Raw genomic sequence first — 21,979 nt, forward strand, 5'->3', positions numbered from 1 at the left:
AATCAGGACCTCCTGAAGTGTCCCAACCCATCTCACTATGGAAATGGCCTTCTTGAATGGATCAAGGGGCGACACTTCATACTGATGAGTGATTTTCACAGATCCAATCTGCTACACCAATCTATTTGGAGACCTACCTAGTGTCCACTTTAGATTTAATCAGTCCATGTGTGGGTTTGTTCTTTACAAGACCTTCACCTTCTCTTTCACATTTTTTCTTCACTTCATGTAGGCCTTTTGTACATGTGAAATTGTTTTCTTTGTCTGCTCCAGATGTCTCCCTCTTAGAGCCAAAGTATCGCGGAAGAGGAGCGGTAACATTTTAACGTTTTAACAGCGTTAACATAACAAGTCATTTCCGATCGAGCCAACATATGCATCGTTGACCTTGAATACGGTCTCTGCGACCACGGGAACATTGCCTTTAATTGTCAATGGCACTATAAAGCGGATCTTCAGCTTGACGGATTGAATAGAGCCCTTTCTCTCCTTTCCTCTATTGAACTCTAAATCCCAAATCATTTTTTAATAAAACCTTGATAATACGAAACAGGTCCACCTGAAACGTGAGATGAGAAAAATATTGCCCAGAGATCTAGTCTTTCTTTATACAGTATAGGTATTTGTTCATGTGTATTCTGTCAAATGTTTGCGTTTAAGAAGAGACTGTAAGAAAATGAGAGGTGTGAGACCACAGATGTAAATAAAGTGAATCAACAAAACAAATGCTGGGAACAGCACAAACCATTTTACACAATGAACTGTTTTCAGCAAATTTACACTCTAATTTTACTCATGGCATGAAATCTGATTGAACTCTAAAATGTGTTTGATGTAATGTCTTCCACTTAACAGTAACAGAATGGGAGGGGTAATTGACATCCTTTTTTTCTGTGTCCTAACTGACCTTTTCACCAAAATATTTACATCTTCCCAGTATCCTAACTGACCTCTTCACTTGTTTATTTATATCTGTCCAGTGTCCTAGCTGACCTCTTCACCTCTTAATTTAAACTACATGTCCAAAAGTATGTGGTCACCTGCTCGTGGAACATCTCATTCCATAATCATGGGCATTAATATGGAGTTGGTCCCCCCTTTAGCTTCCATAACAGCCTCCACTCTTCTGGGAAGGCTTTCCATTGGATGTTGAAACATTGCTGCGTGGACTTGCTTCCATTCAGCCGCAGGAGCATTAGTGAGGTCGGGCACTAATGTTGGGTGATTAGTCCTGGCCTGCAATCGGAGATCAAATATCTCCCAAAGGTGTTCACTGGGGTTGAGGTCAGGGCTCTGGCCAGTCAAGTTCTTCCGCACTGATCTCGACAAACCATTTCTGTATGGACCTCGCTTTATGCACGGGTACATTGTCATGCTGAAACAGGAAAGGGCCTTCCCCAAACTGTTGCCACAAAGTTGGAAGCACAGAATCATCGAGAATGTCATTGTATGCTGGAGCGTTAAGATTTCCCCTCACTGGATCTAAGGGGCCTAGCCCAAACATGAAAAACGGCCCCAGACCAATATTCCTCCTCCTTTACAGTGGGCACTATGCATTAGGGCAGGTAGCGTTCTCCTGGCATCCGCCAAACCCAGGTTCGTCTGTCGGACTGCCAGATGGTGAAGCGTGATTCATCACTCCAGTAAGTTTTACACCACTCCAGACAACGCTTGGCATTGCGCATGGCGATCTTAGACTTGTGTATGGCTAAACGGCCATGGAAACACATTTCATGAAGCTCCCGACGAACAGTTATTGTGCTGACATTGCTTCCAGAGTTAGTTTGGAACTCAGTGGTGAGTGTTACAACCGAGGACAGATGAATTTTACGCGCTACATGGTTCAGTACTCAGCGGTCCCGTTCTATGAGCTTGTGTGGCCTACAACTTCGCGGCTGAGCCGTTGTTGCTCCACTTAACTTCATTTCCACTTAACAATAACAGCACTTACAGTTGACCGGGGCAGCTCTAGCAGGGCAGAAATGTAACTAACTGACTTGTTGGAAAGGTGGCATCTTATGACGGTGCTACGTTGAAAGTCACTGAGCTCTTCAGTAAGGCCATTCTACTGCCAATGTTTGTCTATAGAAATTGCATGACTGTGTGCTGGATTTTATACACCTATCAGCAACGGGTGTAGCTGAAATAGCCGATCCACTAATTTGAAGGGGTGTCCACATACTTTGTATATATAGAGTACAGTGCATTTGGAAAGTATTCAGACCCCTTAACTTTTTCCACATTTTGTTACGTTATAGATTTATTTTAAAATGGATTAAATACCCCCCACCCCCCCAATATACACGCAATACCCCATAATGACAAAGAAAAAACTGTTTTTTTAAACAAATTTATAATAGTGAAGACATCAACCTCTTCAATAACACACACGGAATCATGTAGTGACCAAAAATCTGTTAAACAAATCAAAATATATTTTTAGATTCTTCAAAGTAGCCACTCTTTACCTTGATGACAGCTTTGCACACTCTTGGCATTCTCTCAACCAGCTTCATGAGGTAGTCACCTGGAATACATTTCAATTAACAGGTGTGCCTTCTTAAAAGTTAATTTGTTGAATTTCTTTCCTTCTTAATACGTTTGAGCCAATCAGTTATGTTGTGACAAGGTAGGGGTGATATACAGACGATGGCCCTATTTGGTTAAATACCATATTATGGCAAGAATAGTCCATATTATGGCAAAAATAGCTCCAATAAGCAAAGAGAAATGACAGTCCATCATTACTTTTAGACATGAAGGTCAGCCAGTACGGAACATTTCCAGAAGTTTGAAAGTTTCTTCAAGTGCAGTCGCAAAAACCATCAAGCACTATGATAAAACTGTCTCTCATGAGGACCGCCACAGGAAAGGAAGACCCAGAGTAAGCTCTGCTGCAGAGGATAAGTTCATTAGAGTTACCAGCCTCAGAAACGGCAGCCTAAATAAATGCTTCACAGAGTTCAAGTAACAGACACATTTCAACATCAACTGTTCAGAGGAGACTATGTGAATCAGGCCTTCATGGTCGAATTGCTGCAAAGAAATCACTACTAAAGGACAGCAATAAGAAGAATCTGTCCTTTGCTCTGATGTGTCCAAATTTGAGATTTTTGGCTCTGACCGCCGTGTCTTTGTGAGAGGCAGAGTAAGTGATTGAATGATCTCTGCATGTGTGGTTCCCACCATGAAGCATGGAGGAGGAGGTGTGATGGTGTGGGGGTGCTCTGCTGGTGACACCTTCAGAGATTTAGGCATACTTAACCATCATAGCAACTACAGCATTCTTCAGCAAACCGTCTGGTTTGCGCTTAATTTGTTTTTCAACAGGACAATGGCCCACACCTCCAGGCTGTGTAATGGCTATTTGACCAAGAAGGAGAGTGATGGAGTGCAGCATCAGATGACTTGGCCTCCAAAATATCCCGACCGTAAACCCAATTGAGATGGTTTGGGATGAGTTGGAATGCAGAGTGATGGAAAAGCAACCAACTAGTGCTCAGTATATGTGGGAACTCCTTCAAGACTGTTGGAAAAGCATTCCTCATGAAGTTGGTTGAGAGAATGCCAAGAGTGTGCAAAGCTGTCATCAAGGCAAAGGGTGGCTACTTTGAAAAATCTAAACTATATTTTTATTTGTTTAACACTGTTTTGGTTACTACATGATTCCATGTGTGTTATTTCATAGTTTTGATGTCTTCACTCTTATTCTACAATGTAGAAAATTATAAAAAGAAAGAAAAACCGTTTGAATGAGTAGGTGTGTCCAAACATTTGACTGGTACTGTTTATATATATGAACAGTTGAAGTCAGAAATTTACATACACTTAGGTTGGAGTCATTAAAACTAGTTTCAACCACTCCACAATTTTTTTGTTGACAAACTATAGTCTTGGTAAGTCGGTTAGGACATCTACTTTGTGCATGACACAAGTCATTTTTCCAACAATTGCTTACAGGCAGATTATTTCACTCATAATTCACTGTATCACAATTCAAGTGGGTCAGAAGTTTACATACACTATGTCGACTGTGCCTTTAAACAGCTTGGAAATTTCCAGAAAATGATGTCATGGCTTTAGAAGTTTCTGATAGGCTAATTGACATAATTTGAGTCATTTGGAGGTGTACCTGTGGATGTAGTTCAAGGCTTACCTTCAAACGCAGTGTCTCTTTGCTTGACATCATGGGAAAATCAAAAGATATCAGCCAAGACTTCAGAAAAAAAATTGTAGACCACCACAAGTCTGGTTCATCCTTGGGAGCAATTTCCAAACGCCTGAAGGTTCATCTGTACAAACAATAGTATGCAAGTTTAAACACCATGGGACCACTCAGCCGTCATACCGCTCAGGAAGGAGACGCGTTCTGCCTCCTAGAGATGAACATACTTTGGTGCGAAAAGTGCAAATCAATCCCAGAACAACAGCATAGGACCTTGTGAAGATGCTGGAGGAAACAGGTACAAAAGTATCTATATCCACAGTAAAACGAGTCCTATATCGACATAACCTGAAAGGCTGCTCAGCAAGGAAGAAGCCACTGCTCCAAAACCAACATAAAAAAGCAAGACTTCGGTTTGCAACTGCACATGGGGACAAAGATCGTAATTTTTGGAGATATGTCCTCTGGTCTGATGAAACAAAAATATAACTGTTTGGCCATAATGACCTTCGTTATATTTGGAGGAAAAAAGGGGGAGGCTTGCAAGTCGAAGAACACCATCCCAACCATGAAGCACAGGGGTGGCAGCATCATGTTGTGGGGGTGCTTTGTTGCAGGAGGGACTGGTGCACTTCACAAAATAGATGGCATCATGAGGATGGAAAATGATGTTGATATATTGAAGCAACATCTCAAGACATCAGTCAGGAAATTAAAGCTTGGTCTCAAATGGGTCTTCCAAATGAACAATGACACCAAGCATACTCTCAACATTGTGGCAAAATGGCTTAAGGACATCAAAGTCAAGGTATTGGAGTGGCCATCAATCCCATAGAACATTTGTGGGCAGAACAGAATAACTGTGTGCGATTAAGGACGCCTACAAACCTGACTCAGTTACAGCAGCTCTGTCAGGAGGAATGGGCCAAAATTCAGCCAACTTATTGTGGGAAGCTTGTGGAAGGCTACCTGAAACATTTGAACCAAGTTAAACAATTTAAAGGCAATGCTACCAAACACCAATTGAGTGTATGTAAACTTCTGACCCACTGGGAATGTGATGAAAGAAATAAAAGCTGAAATAAATCATTCTCTACAACTATCCTGACATTTCATATTCTTAAAATAAGTGGTGATCCTAACTGACCCAAGACAGGACAGTTTTACTGGGATTAAATGTCAGGAATTGTGAAAAACTGAGTTTTAATGTATTTGTCTAAGGTGTATGTGTAAGCTTCCGACTGTATATATATATATATATATATATATATATATATATATATATATATATATATGTGTGTGTGTATATATAAAAATCTGAAATCCCAATTACATAAGTATTCAGACCCTTTACTCAGTACTTTGTTGAAGCACCTTTAGCAGCGATTACAGCCTCGAGTCTTGGGTATGATGCTACAAGTTTGCACACCTGTATTTGTGGAGTTTCTCCCATTCGCGTCTGCAGATCCTCTCAAGATCTGTCAGGTTGGATGGGGAGTGTCGCTGCACAGCTCTTTTTAGGTCTCTCCAGAGATGTTCGATGGGGTTCAAGTCCAGGTTCTGGCTGGACCACTTAAGGAAATTCAGAGACTTGTCCCCTAGCCACTCCTGCGTTGTCTTGGCTGTGTGCTTAGGGTCGTTGTCCTGTTGGAAGGTGAACCTTCACCCCCAGTCTAAGGTCCTGAGCACTCTGGAGTAGGTTTTCATCAAGGATCTCTCTGTACTTTGCTCCATTTATCTTTCCCTCGATCCTGACTAGTCTCCCAGTCCCTGCCGCTGAATAACATCCCCACAGCATGATGCTACCGCCACCATACTTCACCGTAGGGATGGTGCCAGGTTTCCTTCAGATGTGATGCTTGGCATTCAGGCCAAAGAGTTAAATTTTGGTTTCATCAGACCAGAGAATCTTCTTGTTGGTTTGAGAGTCTTTAGGTGCCTTTTGGCAAACTCCAAGCGGGCTCTACCATAAAGGCCTGCCCAGTGTCCTAATTGACCTCTCCACCTCTTAAAAAAAATATCTGAGTGGGTTGAGTCACTGATGTGATCTTCCTGTCTGGGTTGGCGCCCCGCCTTGGGTTGTGCCGTGGCGGAGATCTTTGTGGGCTATACTCGGCCTTGTCTCAGGATGGTAAGTTGGTGGTTGAAGATATCCCTCTAGTGGTGTGGGGGCTGTGCTTTGGCAAAGTGGGTGGGGTTATATCCTTCCTGTTTGGCCCTGTCCGGGGGTGTCCTCGGATGGGGCCACAGTGTCTCCGTGTCGGGGGGCTAGGGTCAGTTTGTTATATCTGGAGTACTTCTCCTGTCCTATTCGGTGTCCTGTGTGAATTTAAGTGTGCTCTCTCTAATTCTCTCTTTCTCTCTTTTTTTCTCTCTCTCTGAGGACCTGAGCCCTAAGACCATGCCTCAGGACTACCTGACATGATGACTCCTTGCTGTCCCCAGTCCACCTGGCCGTGCTGCTGTTCCAGTTTCAACTGTTCTGCCTTATTATTATTTGACCATGCTGGTCATTTATGAACATTTGAACATCTTGGCCATGATCTGTTATAATCTCCACCGGGCACAGCCAGAAGAGGACTGGCCACCCCACATAGCCTGGCGTTTTGGCGTTTCTAGGGAGTTTTTCCTAGCCACCGTGCTTCTACACCTGCATTGCTTGCTGTTTGTGGTTTTAGGCTGGGTTTCTGTACAGCACTCTGAGATATCAGCTGATGTACGAAGCCTATATAAATACATTTTATTTTATTTTATCTGTCCAGTGTCCTTACTGGCCACTCCACATCTTTTTTAAATATCTGCCCAGTGTCCTTACTGACCTCTCCATCTATTTATTTAGATCTGCACAGTGCCAGACAATGGGGATGAGACCATCCATACAATTAACTTTAATATATCTGAATCTATATACGTAAGAAAGCCATGACCCTGGATATACAGTCAGAGCAAACAAGAGCATTATTATATAGATTAGTACAGTATATAGTCTACCACGTGTAAATTATATTACATGACAATCTTCCAGCAATAAGATAGTTATCTTTCACTTCACTCTTGTATTCTGAATATGACCCTTTTGTTATTGCTGCTGTAGTTGAATTGAATAAAGCATGCCATCTCATACATTTTTTCTTACTTGACTTGACACAGCCTGGTCTCATATACTAGATGTAACATAGTAAAAGTACATCTTGGACAAATGAGTATGATATTTTATCTTTGGTATGGTTACATAAGACAGATGAGTACTTTAGGCAAAAATGAAAGTAGGTTGGTTGATCGGGGTGGAGGGGTAGGCATATGACGTGAACGTCTAGCAAGCCAAAGGTTGCGAGTTCAAATCTCAACACGGACAACTTTAGCATTTTTGCTAATCATTAATTTTTCAAGCACTTACTACTTTTCATCTACTTTGCAACTACTTAGCATGTTAGCTAACCATTCCCCTAACCCTAACCTTAACTGTTTAACCTTAACCCTAATCCCTAGCCTAGCTAACGTTAGCCAGCTAGCTAACATTAGTCACCTAGCTAGAATTCGTAACGTCAGACATTTAGCAAATCTGTAACATATAGTGATTTAGAAAATGTGCAGCATATTTAACATTTTGTAAATTCGTAACATATAATACGAATTGTAATTTGTAACATATCATATAAAATGGGTGATGGCTATGCACAAATGAATACATATCATATGAAATGTAACATCTCATACTAAATGGCGTGTTCTCGGATTCACATACAGAATAATACAAAATGATCTGAGACCAGGTTGAAGGACAGAAAGACCAAGATGCGTACACCAAATTGGGCGCATTTTTTAAAAACCTTCAGTCTTTTCAGAGGGAAATAAACTACATCACCCTGGTAAGTTAGACTGAGGACAAATGGTTACGAGCTCGAGGCAAAAGTGTGAGACAGCTCGCCTATCTGCCAATTTTTAAAAGCATAGTTAAGAGTTATGGAGTCCTGACGCTGCTATGAGAATAAAGTACATTTGTATGGGCCTACATGAACATGTGATGTAAAAGGATTAGCCCAGAGCTCACTCTGATAACTTTAGGAAAACTTGTAAAAGGGAACTTTTGGCAAATTGCATTTTAAGTTGTGAACATGTCTTGCTGTCGGCTGACAGTAGCATTTGTAAATGGAATGAAGAGCTGTTCGGAGCCGGTTCTTTTCGGTGAATGAATCCGATAAGCATGAAAAGGCTGAGAGAAATGCCCTTCACTAGTAAAGGTCATCGACACAGAAGATTAGTCAGGAATTTCACTTTTAAAGGCCATCAACACAGAAGACAACGAGGCAGGAAATTCCCTAGGAAAGGTCATCAACACAGAAAACAACGAGGCAGGAAATTCACTAGTAAAGGTCATCGACATAGAAGACAACGAGGCAGGAAATTCACTAGTAAAGGTTATCAACACAGAAGACAACGAGGCAGGAAATTCACTAGTAAAGGTCACCAACATAGAAGACGAGGCAGGAAATTCACTAGTAAAGGTCATCAACATAGAAGACGAGGCAGGAAATCCACCAGTAAAGGTCATCGACACAGAAGACAACGAGGCAGGAAATTCCCTAGGAAAGGTCATCAACACAGAAAACAACGAGGCAGGAAATTCACTAGTAAAGGTCATCGACATAGAAGACAACGAGGCAGGAAATTCACTAGTAAAGGTCATCGACACAGAAGACAACGAGGCAGGAAATTCACTAGTAAAGGTCATCAACACACAAGACGAGGCAGGAAATCCACTAGTAAAGGTCATCGACACAGAAGACAACGAGGCAGGAAATTCACTAGTAAAGGTCATCAACATAGAAGACGAGGCAGGAAATTGATAAGAGGAGACAGACTATTACTCTTTGATATTTATTTGATATGATTAATAATATTAATAAATATGATATTTATTGGCTGGTCCCCTCTTAAGATCTTCTTAGAGTGCTGGATGTGTTTGTGTGTTTAGAGTTCTCATCGGGCTTGAAAATTCGAGCCATCGGGGCTTGAACTGAAGCCTAAGCCCAGGCCCGGTCCAACATTACTGAAATGTAAGCTCAAACCTGAAAAAAACCCACATTTCATTGATTTAAATAGGTGTTGAGAACAATGCAGCAGAGGCGGACGGCAGTGAAATGTGAGGAGATGAGGAGACAGCCCTTGTCTCAGAAAAGCGAGGAGATAGGAAAACTCACCAAATATTGGAATGAAGTAGGCCAATGCAATTGAAGGCAATGTATAAAATTGTTGCTTATAAGACTACTGAAAGTCATATTTGTATTTGTATTTATTATGGATCTCCAATGCCAAGGCAGCAGCTACTCTTCCTGGGGTCCAGTAGAATTAAGGCAGTTTATACAATTTTAAAACATTACAATACATTCACAGATTTCACAACACACTGTGTGCCCTGAGGCCCCTACTCCACCACTACCACATATCTACAGTAATAAATCCATGTGTATGTGTGTGTGTGTAGTGTGTATGTTATCGTGTGTGTGTGTATGCATGTGTCTGTTCCTATGTTTGTGTTGCTTCACAGTCCCCGCTCTAACATAAGGTGTTTTTTATCTGTTTTTTAAATCTAATTTTACTGCTTGAATCAGTTACTTGATGTGGAATAGAGTTCCATGTAGTCATGTCTCTATGTAGTACTGTGGAATAGAGTTCCATGTAGTCATGTCTCTATGTAGTACTGTGGAATAGAGTTCCATGTAGTCATGTCTCTATGTAGTACTGTGGAATAGAGTTCCATGTAGTCATGTCTCTATGTAGTACTGTGGAATAGAGTTCCATGTAGTCATGTCTCTATGTAGTACTGTGGAATAGAGTTCCATGTAGTCATGTCTCTATGTAGTACTGTGGAATAGAGTTCCATGTAGTCATGTCTCTATGTAGTACTGTGGAATAGAGTTCCATGTAGTCATGTCTCTATGTAGTACTGTGGAATAGAGTTCCATGTGGTCATGGCTCTATGTAGTACTGTGGAATAGAGTTCCATGTAGTCATGTCTCTATGTAGTACTGTGGAATAGAGTTCCATGTAGTCATGTCTCTATGTAGTACTGTGGAATAGAGTTCCATGTGGTCATGGCTCTATGTAGTACTGTGGAATAGAGTTCCATGTAGTCATGTCTCTATGTAGTACTGTGGAATAGAGTTCCATGTAGTCATGTCTCTATGTAGTACTGTGGAATAGAGTTCCATGTAGTCATGTCTCTATGTAGTACTGTGGAATAGAGTTCCATGTAGTCATGTCTCTATGTAGTACTGTGTAATAGAGTTCCATGTAGTCATGTCTCTATGTAGTACTGTGGAATAGAGTTCCATGTAGTCATGTCTCTATGTAGTACTGTGGAATAGAGTTCCATGTAGTCATGTCTCTATGTAGTCATGTCTCTATGTAGTACTGTGGAATAGAGTTCCATGTAGTCATGTCTCTATGTAGTACTGTGGAATAGAGTTCCATGTAATCATGTCTCTATGTAGTACTGTGGAATAGAGTTCCATGTAATCATGTCTCTATGTAGTACTGTGGAATAGAGTTCCATGTAGTCATGTCTCTATGTAGTACTGTGGAATAGAGTTCCATGTAATCATGTCTCTATGTAGTACTGTGGAATAGAGTTCCATGTAGTCATGTCTCTATGTAGTACTGTGGAATAGAGTTCCATGTAATCATGTCTCTATGTAGTACTGTGGAATAGAGTTCCATATAGTCATGTCTCTATGTAGTACTGTGGAATAGAGTTCCATGTAGTCATATCTCTATGTAGTCATGTCTCTATGTAGTACTGTGGAATAGAGTTCCATGTAGTCATGTCTCTATGTAGTACTGTGGAATAGAGTTCCATGTAGTCATGTCTCTATGTAGTACTGTGGAATAGAGTTCCATGTAGTCATGTCTCTAAATACTACATGTCTCTATGTAGTACTGTGGAATAGAGTTCCATGTAATCATGTCTCTATGTAGTACTGTGGAATAGAGTTCCATGTAGTCATGTCTCTATGTAGTACTGTGGAATAGAGTTCCATGTAATCATGTCTCTATGTAGTACTGTGGAATAGAGTTCCATATAGTCATGTCTCTATGTAGTACTGTGGAATAGAGTTCCATGTAGTCATATCTCTATGTAGTCATGTCTCTATGTAGTACTGTGGAATAGAGTTCCATGTAGTCATGTCTCTATGTAGTACTGTGGAATAGAGTTCCATGTAGTCATGTCTCTATGTAGTACTGTGGAATAGAGTTCCATGTAGTCATGTCTCTATGTAGTACTGTGGAATAGAGTTCCATGTAGTCATGTCTCTATGTAGTACTGTGGAATAGAGTTCCATGTAGTCATGTCTCTATGTAGTACTGTGGAATAGAGTTCCATGTAGTCATGTCTCTATGTAGTACTGTGGAATAGAGTTCCATGTAGTCATGTCTCTATGTAGTACTGTGGAATAGAGTTCCATGTGGTCATGGCTCTATGTAGTACTGTGGAATAGAGTTCCATGTAGTCATGTCTCTATGTAGTACTGTGGAATAGAGTTCCATGTAGTCATGTCTCTATGTAGTACTGTGGAATAGAGTTCCATGTAGTCATGTCTCTATGTAGTACTGTGGAATAGAGTTCCATGTAGTCATGTCTCTATGTAGTACTGTGGAATAGAGTTCCATGTAGTCATGTCTCTATGTAGTACTGTGGAATAGAGTTCCATGTAGTCATGTCTCTATGTAGTACTGTGGAATAGAGTTCCATGTAGTCATGTCTCTATGTAGTCATGTCTCTATGTAGTACTGTGGAATAGAGTTCCATGTAGTCATGTCTCTATGTAGTACTGTGGAATAGAGTTCCATGTAATCATGTCTCTATGTAGTACTGTGGAATAGAGTTCCATGTAATCATGTCTCTATGTAGTACTGTGGAATAGAGTTCCATGTAGTCATGTCTCTATGTAGTACTGTGGAATAGAGTTCCATGTAATCATGTCTCTATGTAGTACTGTGGAATAGAGTTCCATGTAGTCATGTCTCTATGTAGTACTGTGGAATAGAGTTCCATGTAATCATGTCTCTATGTAGTACTGTGGAATAGAGTTCCATATAGTCATGTCTCTATGTAGTACTGTGGAATAGAGTTCCATGTAGTCATATCTCTATGTAGTCATGTCTCTATGTAGTACTGTGGAATAGAGTTCCATGTAGTCATGTCTCTATGTAGTACTGTGGAATAGAGTTCCATGTAGTCATGTCTCTATGTAGTACTGTGGAATAGAGTTCCATGTAGTCATGGCTCTATGAAGTACTGTGGAATAGAGTTCCATGTAGTCATGGCTCTATGAAGTACTGTGCGCCTCCCGTCTGAAGAGACCTCTTGGTTCATGTCTTGTGTGGTATACATGGGTGTGCGAGCTGTGCACCAGTAGTTTAGACAGACAGCTGGGTGCATTCAACATGTCAATACCTCTCACAAACACAAGTAGTGATGAAGTTCATCTCTCCTCCACTTTGAGCCAGGAGAGATTGACATGCATACTATTAATATCAGCTGCCTGTGTAAATCCAAGGGCCAGCCGTGCTGTCCTGTTCTGAGCCAATTGCAATTTTCCAGAGTCCTTTTTCTGTGGCACCTGAGCACACGGCTGAACAGTAGTTAAGGTGCGACAAAACTAGAGCCTGTAGGACCTGCCTTGTGGTTATTATGTGGCTTTATTATGAACAGACTTCTCCCCATTTTAGCTACTATCAATCAATCAAATGTATTTATAAAGCCCTTTTTACATCAGCCGATGTCACAAAGTGCTATACAGAAACCCAGCCTAAAACCCCAAACAGAAAGCAATGCAGAAACTCATTAGACAGGCCAGAATCTAGGAAGAAACCTAGAGAGGAACCAGTCTCTGAGGGGTGGCCAGTCCTCTCCTGGCTGTGCCGGGTGGAGATTATAACAGAACATGGACAAGATGTTCAAACGTTCATAGATGACCTGCAGGGTCAGATAGTAATAATCATAGAGGTTGTAGAGGGTGCAACAGGTCAGCACTTCAGGAGTAAATGTCAGTTGGCCTTTCATCGCCAGTCATTCAGAGTTAGAGACAGTAGGTGCGGTAGAGAGAGGGTCCAAAACAGAAGGTCCGGGACAAGGTAGCACGTCCAGTGAACAGGTCAGGGTTCCATAGCCGCAGGCAGAACAGTTGAAACTGGAGCAGCAGCATGACCAGGTGGACTGGGGGCAGCAAGGAGTCATCAAGCCAGGTAGTCCTGAGGTATGGTCCTAGGGCTCAGTCCTCCGAGAGAAGAGAGAGAGAAAGAGAGAGAGAGAGAAAAAGAGAAAGAGAAAGATAATTAGAGGGAGCACATTTAAATTCACACAGGACACCGGATGAGACAGGAGAAATACTCCAGATATAACAGACTGACCCTAGACCCCTGACACATAAACTACTGCAGCATAAATACTGGAGGCTGAGACAGGAGGGGTTGGGAGACACTGTGGCCCTGTCTGACGATACCTCCGGACAGGGCCAAACAGACAGGATATAACCCCACCAACTTTGCCAAAGCACAGCCCCCACACCACACACTTTCTAGTAGGCTTAAATTGAAGATGTGGCAAGTAGGAGTAGCAATATCGTCTGCTATTATCCTCAGTAGTTTTTAATCCAGATTGTCAGACACCGGTGGATTGTCATTGTTGATAGACAACAATCATTTTTTCAACTCTTCTACACCGACTTTACAGAATTCAAAAGTACAATTATTTTCTTTAAACATTTGGTCCGATATACTTGGATGTGTAGTGGAAGCGTTTGTTTCTGGCATGTCATGCCTAAGTTTGCTTATCTTGAAAAAAAGTAATTGAAGTAGTTGGCAATATTAGTGGGCTTTGTGATGAATGAGCCATCTGATTCAATGAATGATGGAGGCGAGTTGGCTTTTTTTCCCAAAATGTAATTGAAGGTGTAATTGAAGGTGTAATAGAAGGTGCCCCAAAGCTTTTTCCAATCATTCTTTATATAATTGATCTTTGTTTCATAGTGTAGTTTATTTTTATTTAGTTTAGTCACATGATTTCTTAATTTGCAATATGTTTGACAATCAGTTGGGCTGCCAGACTTATTTGCAATACCTTTTGCCTCATCCCTCTCAACCATACAATTGTTCAATTCCTCATCATTCCAAGGGGATTTAACAGTTGTTACAGTCATTTTGTTAATGGGTGCGAGCCTATTAGTAACTGGAATGAGCAATTTCATAAATGTGTCAAGTGCAGCGTCTGGTTGCTCCTCATTACACACCACAGACCAACAAATATTATTTACATCATCAACATATGAATCACTGCAAAACGTATTGTATGACCTCTTATACACTACATTAGACCCAGACTTTGGGACTTTGGTTTTCCTAGATATAGCTATTATATTGTGATCACTACATCCTATGAATTTGGATACTGCTTTAATTAAAGCAAATCTCTGCAGCATTAGTAAAGATGTGATTAATACATGTTGATGATTTAATTACTGTGCTGTTTGTAACTACCCTGGTAGGTTGACTGACAACCTGAATCAGGTTGCAGACACTGGTTACAGTTTGAAGTTTTTTCTTGAGTGGGCAGCTTGATGATAGCCGGACGATATCTAATTCACTCAGAAAATATACTTCTCAGTTGATATCACGTACATTATCAAGCATTTCACACATATTATCCAGATACTGACTGTTAGCAGCCAAGAATGGGCTTTAGGTGAGGCAGATGAACCTGTAGCCATATTACTTCAACAGTATTTGACATTAGATCGTCTCTAAGCTCTACAGGAATGTGGTTCTGAATATAGACCGCAACACCACCCCCGTTGGCATTTCTGTCTTTTCGGTAGATGTTTTAACCATGTATTGCTACCACTGAATCGTCAAAGGTATTATCTAAGTGAGTTTCAGAGATAGTCAGAATATGAATGATATCTATTACAAGCAAGTTAGTAACTTCATAGACCTTGTTTCTAAGGCTACATATTTTAATATGGGCTATTTTACTGGGAAGCTTATCAGAAGTAGACTTACTCATTACTCATTTACATTGGAGTTGACGGTGCAGGGTGAGCTGCAGAAAGTGGTCTTCCTACTAGGACACACCGCCTCAGTGCTAACAGTATAACGGGTTATACACTCTACCGGCAGGATAGAACAGCAGCCTCTGGTAAGACATGGGGCGGGGGCCTATGCATATTTGTAAACAATAGCTGATGCACGATATCTAAAGAAGTCTCAAGGTTTTGCTCGCCTGAGGTAGAGAATCTCATGATAAGCTGTAGACCACACTATCTACCAAGATAGTTTTCATCTCTATCTTTCGTAGCTGTCTACATACCACTACAGACCGAGGCTGGCACTAAAACCACACTCAATGAGCTGTATTCCACCATAAGCAAACAGGAAAATGTTCATCCAGAGGTGGGACTCCAAGTGGGCAGGGAAATTTAAATCAGTTTTACCTCATTTATATCATCATGTTAAATGTGCAACCAGAGGGAAAACATTTCTAGACCACCTTTACTCCACACACAGAGATGCATAAAAAGCTCTCCCTCGCTCTCCATTTTACAAATCTGACCATAACTCTATGCTCCTGATCCCTGCTTAGAAGCAAAAATTAAAGCAGGAAGCCCCAGTGACTCGGTCTATAAAAAAATGGTCAGATGAAGCAGATACTAAACTACAGGACTGTTTTGCTAGCACAGACTGGAATATGTTCCGGGATTCTTCTGGTGGCATTGAGGAGTACACCACATCAGTCACTGGCTTTATCAATAAGTGCATCAAGGACGTTGTCCCCACAGTGACTGTACGTACATACCCCAACCAGAAGCGATGGATTACAGGCAACATTCACACTGGGCTAAGGGTAGAGCTGGCGCTTGCGGAGAACGGTACTCTAACCCGGAAGCTTATTAGAAATCCTGCTATGTCCTCCGACAAACCATAAAACAGGCAAACGTCAATACAAGACTAAGATCGAATCGTTCTACACCGGCTCCCGACGCTCGTCGGATGTGGCAGGGCTTGCAAACTATTACGGACTATAAAGGGAAGCACAGCCGAGAACTGCCCAGTGACACGAGCCTACCCGACCAGGTAAATAGCTTCTATGCTCGCTAACAGGTAACAGGTAACACTGAAGCATGCATGAGAGCATCAGCTGTTCCGGAGGACTGTGTGATCACGCTCTCCGCAGCCGATGTAAGTAAGACCTTTAAACAGGTCAACATTCACAAGGCCGCTGGGCCAGACGGATTGCCAGGACGTGTACTCCGAGCATGCGCTGAACAACAGGCAAGTGTCTTCACTGACATTTTCAACCTTTCCCTGTCTGAGTTTGTAATACCAACATGTTTCAAGCATACCAACATGTTTCAAGTAGTCCCTGTGCCCAAAAACACTAAGGTAACGTGCCTAAATGACTACCGACCCGTCGCACTCACGTCTGTAGCCATGAAATGCTTTGAAAGGCTGGTCATGGCTCACATCAACACCGTTATCCCAGAAACCCTAGACCCACACCAATTTGCATACCGCACCAACACATTCACAGATTATGCAATCTCTATTGCACTCCATGCTGACCTTTCTCACCTGGACAAAAGGATCACCTATGTGAGAATGCTATTCATTGATTACAGCTCAGCGTTCAACACCATAGTGCCCTAAAAGCTGATCGCTAAGCTAAGGACCCTGGGACTAAACAACTACCTCAGCTACTGGATCCTGGACTTCCTGACGGGCCGCCCCCAGGTGGTAAGGGTGGGTTAGAACACATCCGACATGCTGATCCTCAACACAGGGGCCCCTCAGGGGTGCGGGCTCATTCTCCTCCTGTACTCCCTGTTCACTCGTGACTGCACGGCCAAGCATGACTCCAACACCATCATTAAGTTTGCTAATGACACAACTGATCACCGTCAACAATGAGACAGCCTATAGGGAGGAGGTCAAAGACCTGACCGTGTGGTGCAAGGACAACAACCTCTCTCTCAACGTGATCAAGACAAAGGAGACGATTGTGGACTACAAGAAAAGAAGGACCGAGCACACCCCCATTCTCATCGATGGGGCTGTAGTGGAGCAGGTTGAGAGCTTCAAGTTCCTTGGCGTCCACATCACCAACAAACTAAAATGCAGGCACACAAAGACAGTCATGAAGAGGGCACGACAAAACCTATTCCCCCTCAGAAGACTGAAAAGATTTGGCATGGGTCATCAGATCCTCAAAAGTTTTTACAGCTGCACCATCGAGAGCATCCTGGCGGGTTGCATCACTGCCTGGTATGGCAAGGAACTACAGAAGGTAGTGCATACAGCCCAGTACATCACAGGGGCCAAACTTTCTTCCATCTAGGACCTCTATACCAGGCGGTGTCAGAAGAAGGCCCTACCAATTGTCAAAGACTCCAGCCACCCTAGTCATTGTCTGTTCTCCTTGCTACCGCACGGCAAGCAGTACGGGAGCTCCAAGTCTAGGTTCAAGAGGCTTCTAAACAGCTTCTACCCCCAAGCCATAAAACTCGTGAACAGCTAATCAGCTAACCCCCCCCCCCACACACACACACACTGCTGCTACTCTCTGTTATTATCTATGCATGGCCACTTTAATAACTCTACCTACATGTATCTAATTACCTCAATTACCTCAACACCGATACCCCCGCACATTGACACATTGACTCTGTACCGCTACCCCCTGTATATAGCCCCGCTATTGTAATTTACTGCTGCTCTTTAATTATTTGTTATTCTAATCTCTTACAATTTCTTTAGGTTTAGTTTTAAAACTGCATTGTTGGTTAAGGGCTTGTAAGTATGCATTTCACTGTTAGGTCTATTTTCACTGTTGTATTTGGCACATGTGACAAATCAAATTAGATTTGAACATATCATTTTTGTTCTCTATATTTATGTACTTGTATTAATTGACCAATTCGGCACATTTGGGCAAATTTGATAAAAAAATGTTGTGCAGTATTGCAATGCTTCACTGGATCAGTCTGAAACTTTGCCCATACAACATCTAAATTGCGCCTAAACTGCAATATTATACGATAGTCTGTCTCTTGCATTTCAAAGAAAACACATGATTTTTTTGGTTTGTATTATCTTTTATCAGATCTAATGTGTTATATTCTCTTACATTAATTTCACATTTACGCAAACTTCCAAGCGTTTCCTTTCAAATGGTATCAAGACTATGCACATCCTTGCTTCAGGTCCTGAGCTACAGGCAGTTAGATTTGGGTACAATATTTTTCATTTTAGGCAAAAATGTAAGAAAAGGGTACAATCCTTAACCGTGTGTGGTCAACTAGATGCTAAATATAGCACAGTTTTTATCAATCAAGTGTGGGGTTTGTCTTGATAAATCAACAAATGGCAGATTTTTTATCACTGAATCTCCACTTGGATGTTTAGTCTGCTAACATTGCACCGTTATAGTGCAATTAATGTATTGTTTAGTGTTGTGGCTTTGCTGGCATGAATCTAAAAAATATTTTTGGTTCGCGCCACCAAGATTTACATGCTAAAATTGCCACTGGTATAGCTTAACAAGTGGCTTTTGCTCTTCACTTGCATAGTAGCCTGTTCTTCTACCGACCTAAAGCTTGTGACTTGTCTGATAATCAATGTGATTTTGTTTCACTGAATCTCCAGCTGTCTTGTAACAATGTGCGCTGAGAGTCAGAAAGCAAGTTCAGGGAGTGAGTGTTTTAATAAATAAATTAAACATAATACAAAACAAGACACACGAACAACACACAGACCAGAAACAGAAACAATGACGCCTGGGAAGTAACCAAGGGGAGTGACATATATAGGGAAGTAACCAAGGGGAGTGACATATATAGGGAAGTAACCAAGGGGAGTGACATATATAGGGAAGTAACCAAGGGGAGTGACATATATAGGGAAGTAACCAAGGGGAGTGACATATATAGGGAAGTAACCAAGGGGAGTGACATATATAGGGAAGTAACCAAGGGGAGTGACATATATAGGGAAGTAACCAAGGGGAGTGACATATATAGGGAAGTAACCAAGGGGAGTGACATATATAGGGAAGTAACCAAGGGGAGTGACATATATAGGGAAGTAACCAAGGGGAGTGACATATATAGGGAAGTAACCAAGGGGAGTGACATATATAGGGAAGTAACCAAGGGGAGTGACATATATAGGGCAGGTAATCAAGGAAGGGATGGAGTCCAGGTGAGTGATGACGTGAAGGTGCGTGTCCTGTTTTTATCTGTCTTAACGTAACTTACTTCAATTTATCATTCATGTCATTACACAACATAGGAGTCATTCAACAACATGTATTCATGCCCCCCCCCATTTTCTTTGCAACTTTGAAGCTTTCAGCAGATTTTGCTGATGCTGAATCAACCTGCTGAAGCAAGACAGAGGGAGAGCGGTGAGATGAGCTGAGTATTCCAGTTGATGTATTTTCATATTACAGTTCTCTCTCATGGGCTTTTTATTTTTTAATGTTATGTTTAACATTGCAACATTAAACTCGTACACATACACCATTTACTGATTTAAATGGGTCTGTTGCAACTTTAACCTGAGAAGTTAGCTAAAAATGTACTCATACATATTCAGTACTTTCTATTTAACAAAAAGGTCCTGAAACACCTGAAGTCGCTGACTCAATAACAACTCCTACCCTGACAAATGGCCTCAAACATTCTTACTGAAAGGAGAAAATGGTAATTCACCTACTGTGTATTATACTATTGGGGAAAACAATAGAGTATATTACAGTACTATCTAATGTTGACATTGGTAGGTTATTCCATGGAGGAGGATAAATACAAATCTGCTACACAGCATAAAGATGAGACAAATTCAAATGGTTAAGATTCCAGAGCATCAGTTAACACCAAGCACAGGGAAGATGAAATTATTTGTTGCATATTCACTTTGAAATATTAATTAATAGAAAGATGCATATTTCCTGCTATCATTTTATAGATATTTTCCACCTGATTGCTGACATATAACATGAAGCAGAGGGCCTCACTGCCCTTATGTACCATCAGCAGTGTGTGTGTGTGTGTGTGTGTGTGTGTGTGTGTGTGTGTGTGTGTGTGTGTGTGTGTGTGTGTGTGTGTGTGTGTGTGTGTGTGTGTGTGTGTGTGTGTGTGTGTCTCCCTCCCACTCTATGGCCAGTTCTTCACAAGGGAAAACAATGAGTCATACCTGTATACCTCCATAGCAACTGCAAAATACATGGATTGGCCCCTGAGTACATCTATTTTTCTGGGCTTTCAATGAGCAATCATTTACTTACCGAGTTGAATAAAAAGAATATGATTCAATGCATATGTAAGCAGAGGAAATGTCAAGCCAAATGACAAACTGCTGCATTCACACCTCAGGACCAAAGATGTAGAGACTTTCTCTCTCTTACTTCTTCTGAATCTTATTAACTGGCATTCATTATGTAACGTGTGTGAAATAGGGGCTTTAAAACTAAACACCAATAATGAAATCAATTGATAAACATTCTTCTGTGACCATATGACTCCCTAACTTCAGACTTCTGTAGCTTTAAATCAACCACCGTAGGTAGACAAATTAATACATTTGTCCTTGAGACTCTTGCATTTCTGGTAATCATTTCTCATCTATTTAAACAGCATTCAGCACAGCCAAAACCGAAACTCTATTTGCATTGATATTGAATGTGTAGACCAAAAACAACTCTTGGAATGCGGCCACAAAAAAATATTAATAGCAAATGTATCGCCTGACATACCCTTTTCAATGTGGTATAAACCCTGGTCTCTACACCTGTATTATCCACAACACATAATACTGAGATGTATAAACCCTGGTCATTACACCTATATTATCCACAACACATAATACTGAGATGTATAAACCCTGGTCATTACACCTATAGTATCCACAACATATAGTATTGATATATAAACCCTGGTCATTACACCTATATTATCCAGAACATATAGTCCTGATATATAAACCCTGGTCATTACTCCTGTATTATCCAGAACATATAGTCCTGATATATAAACCCTGGTCATTACTCCTGTATTATCCAGAACATATAGTCCTGATAAATAAACCCTGGCAATTACACCTGTATTATCCACAACATATAGTATTGATATATAAACCCTGGTCATTGCACCTATATTATCCACAACACATAATACTCAGATGTATAAACCCTGGTCATTACACCTATATTATCCACAACATATAGTCCTGATATATAAACCCTGGTCATTACACCTATATTATCCACAACATATAGTACTGAGATATGGAACACATAAGTTCACCATTAATCACCAGTGATTAATCCTAAAGGGTGAAAGGTGGATTCTAACAAGTACAAACCTAGGAGGACATAAGTCTAGCCCTCTGGGTATGATTTCTCTTGAAAATGAATGACATTGTAGTGTTGTAGAGCATCATTTTGATGAATCCAGTTGTCAAAAATACAGACCAAAACAACATCACAAAACTAGAAACCACAACTGGGCCTCCTTTCACAATGCAGTGTGATGCTCATTGTAATTCTCTGTACATTCATTTCCAATGGAACGCTGTGTTTGTGTCAAACTGTATGCGTAGACATCATGACAGAATTATTTTTATTTTACCTTTATTTAACTAGGCAAGTCAGTTAAGAAGAAATTCTTATTTACAATGACAGCCTACACCAGCCAAACCCGGACATTGCTGGGCCAAATGTGCGCCGCACTATTGGACTCCCTATCACGGCCGGTTGTG

Source organism: Oncorhynchus kisutch, linkage group LG23 (assembly GCF_002021735.2).
Source record: "Oncorhynchus kisutch isolate 150728-3 linkage group LG23, Okis_V2, whole genome shotgun sequence".
NCBI classification, from domain to species: Eukaryota; Metazoa; Chordata; class Actinopteri; order Salmoniformes; family Salmonidae; genus Oncorhynchus; species Oncorhynchus kisutch.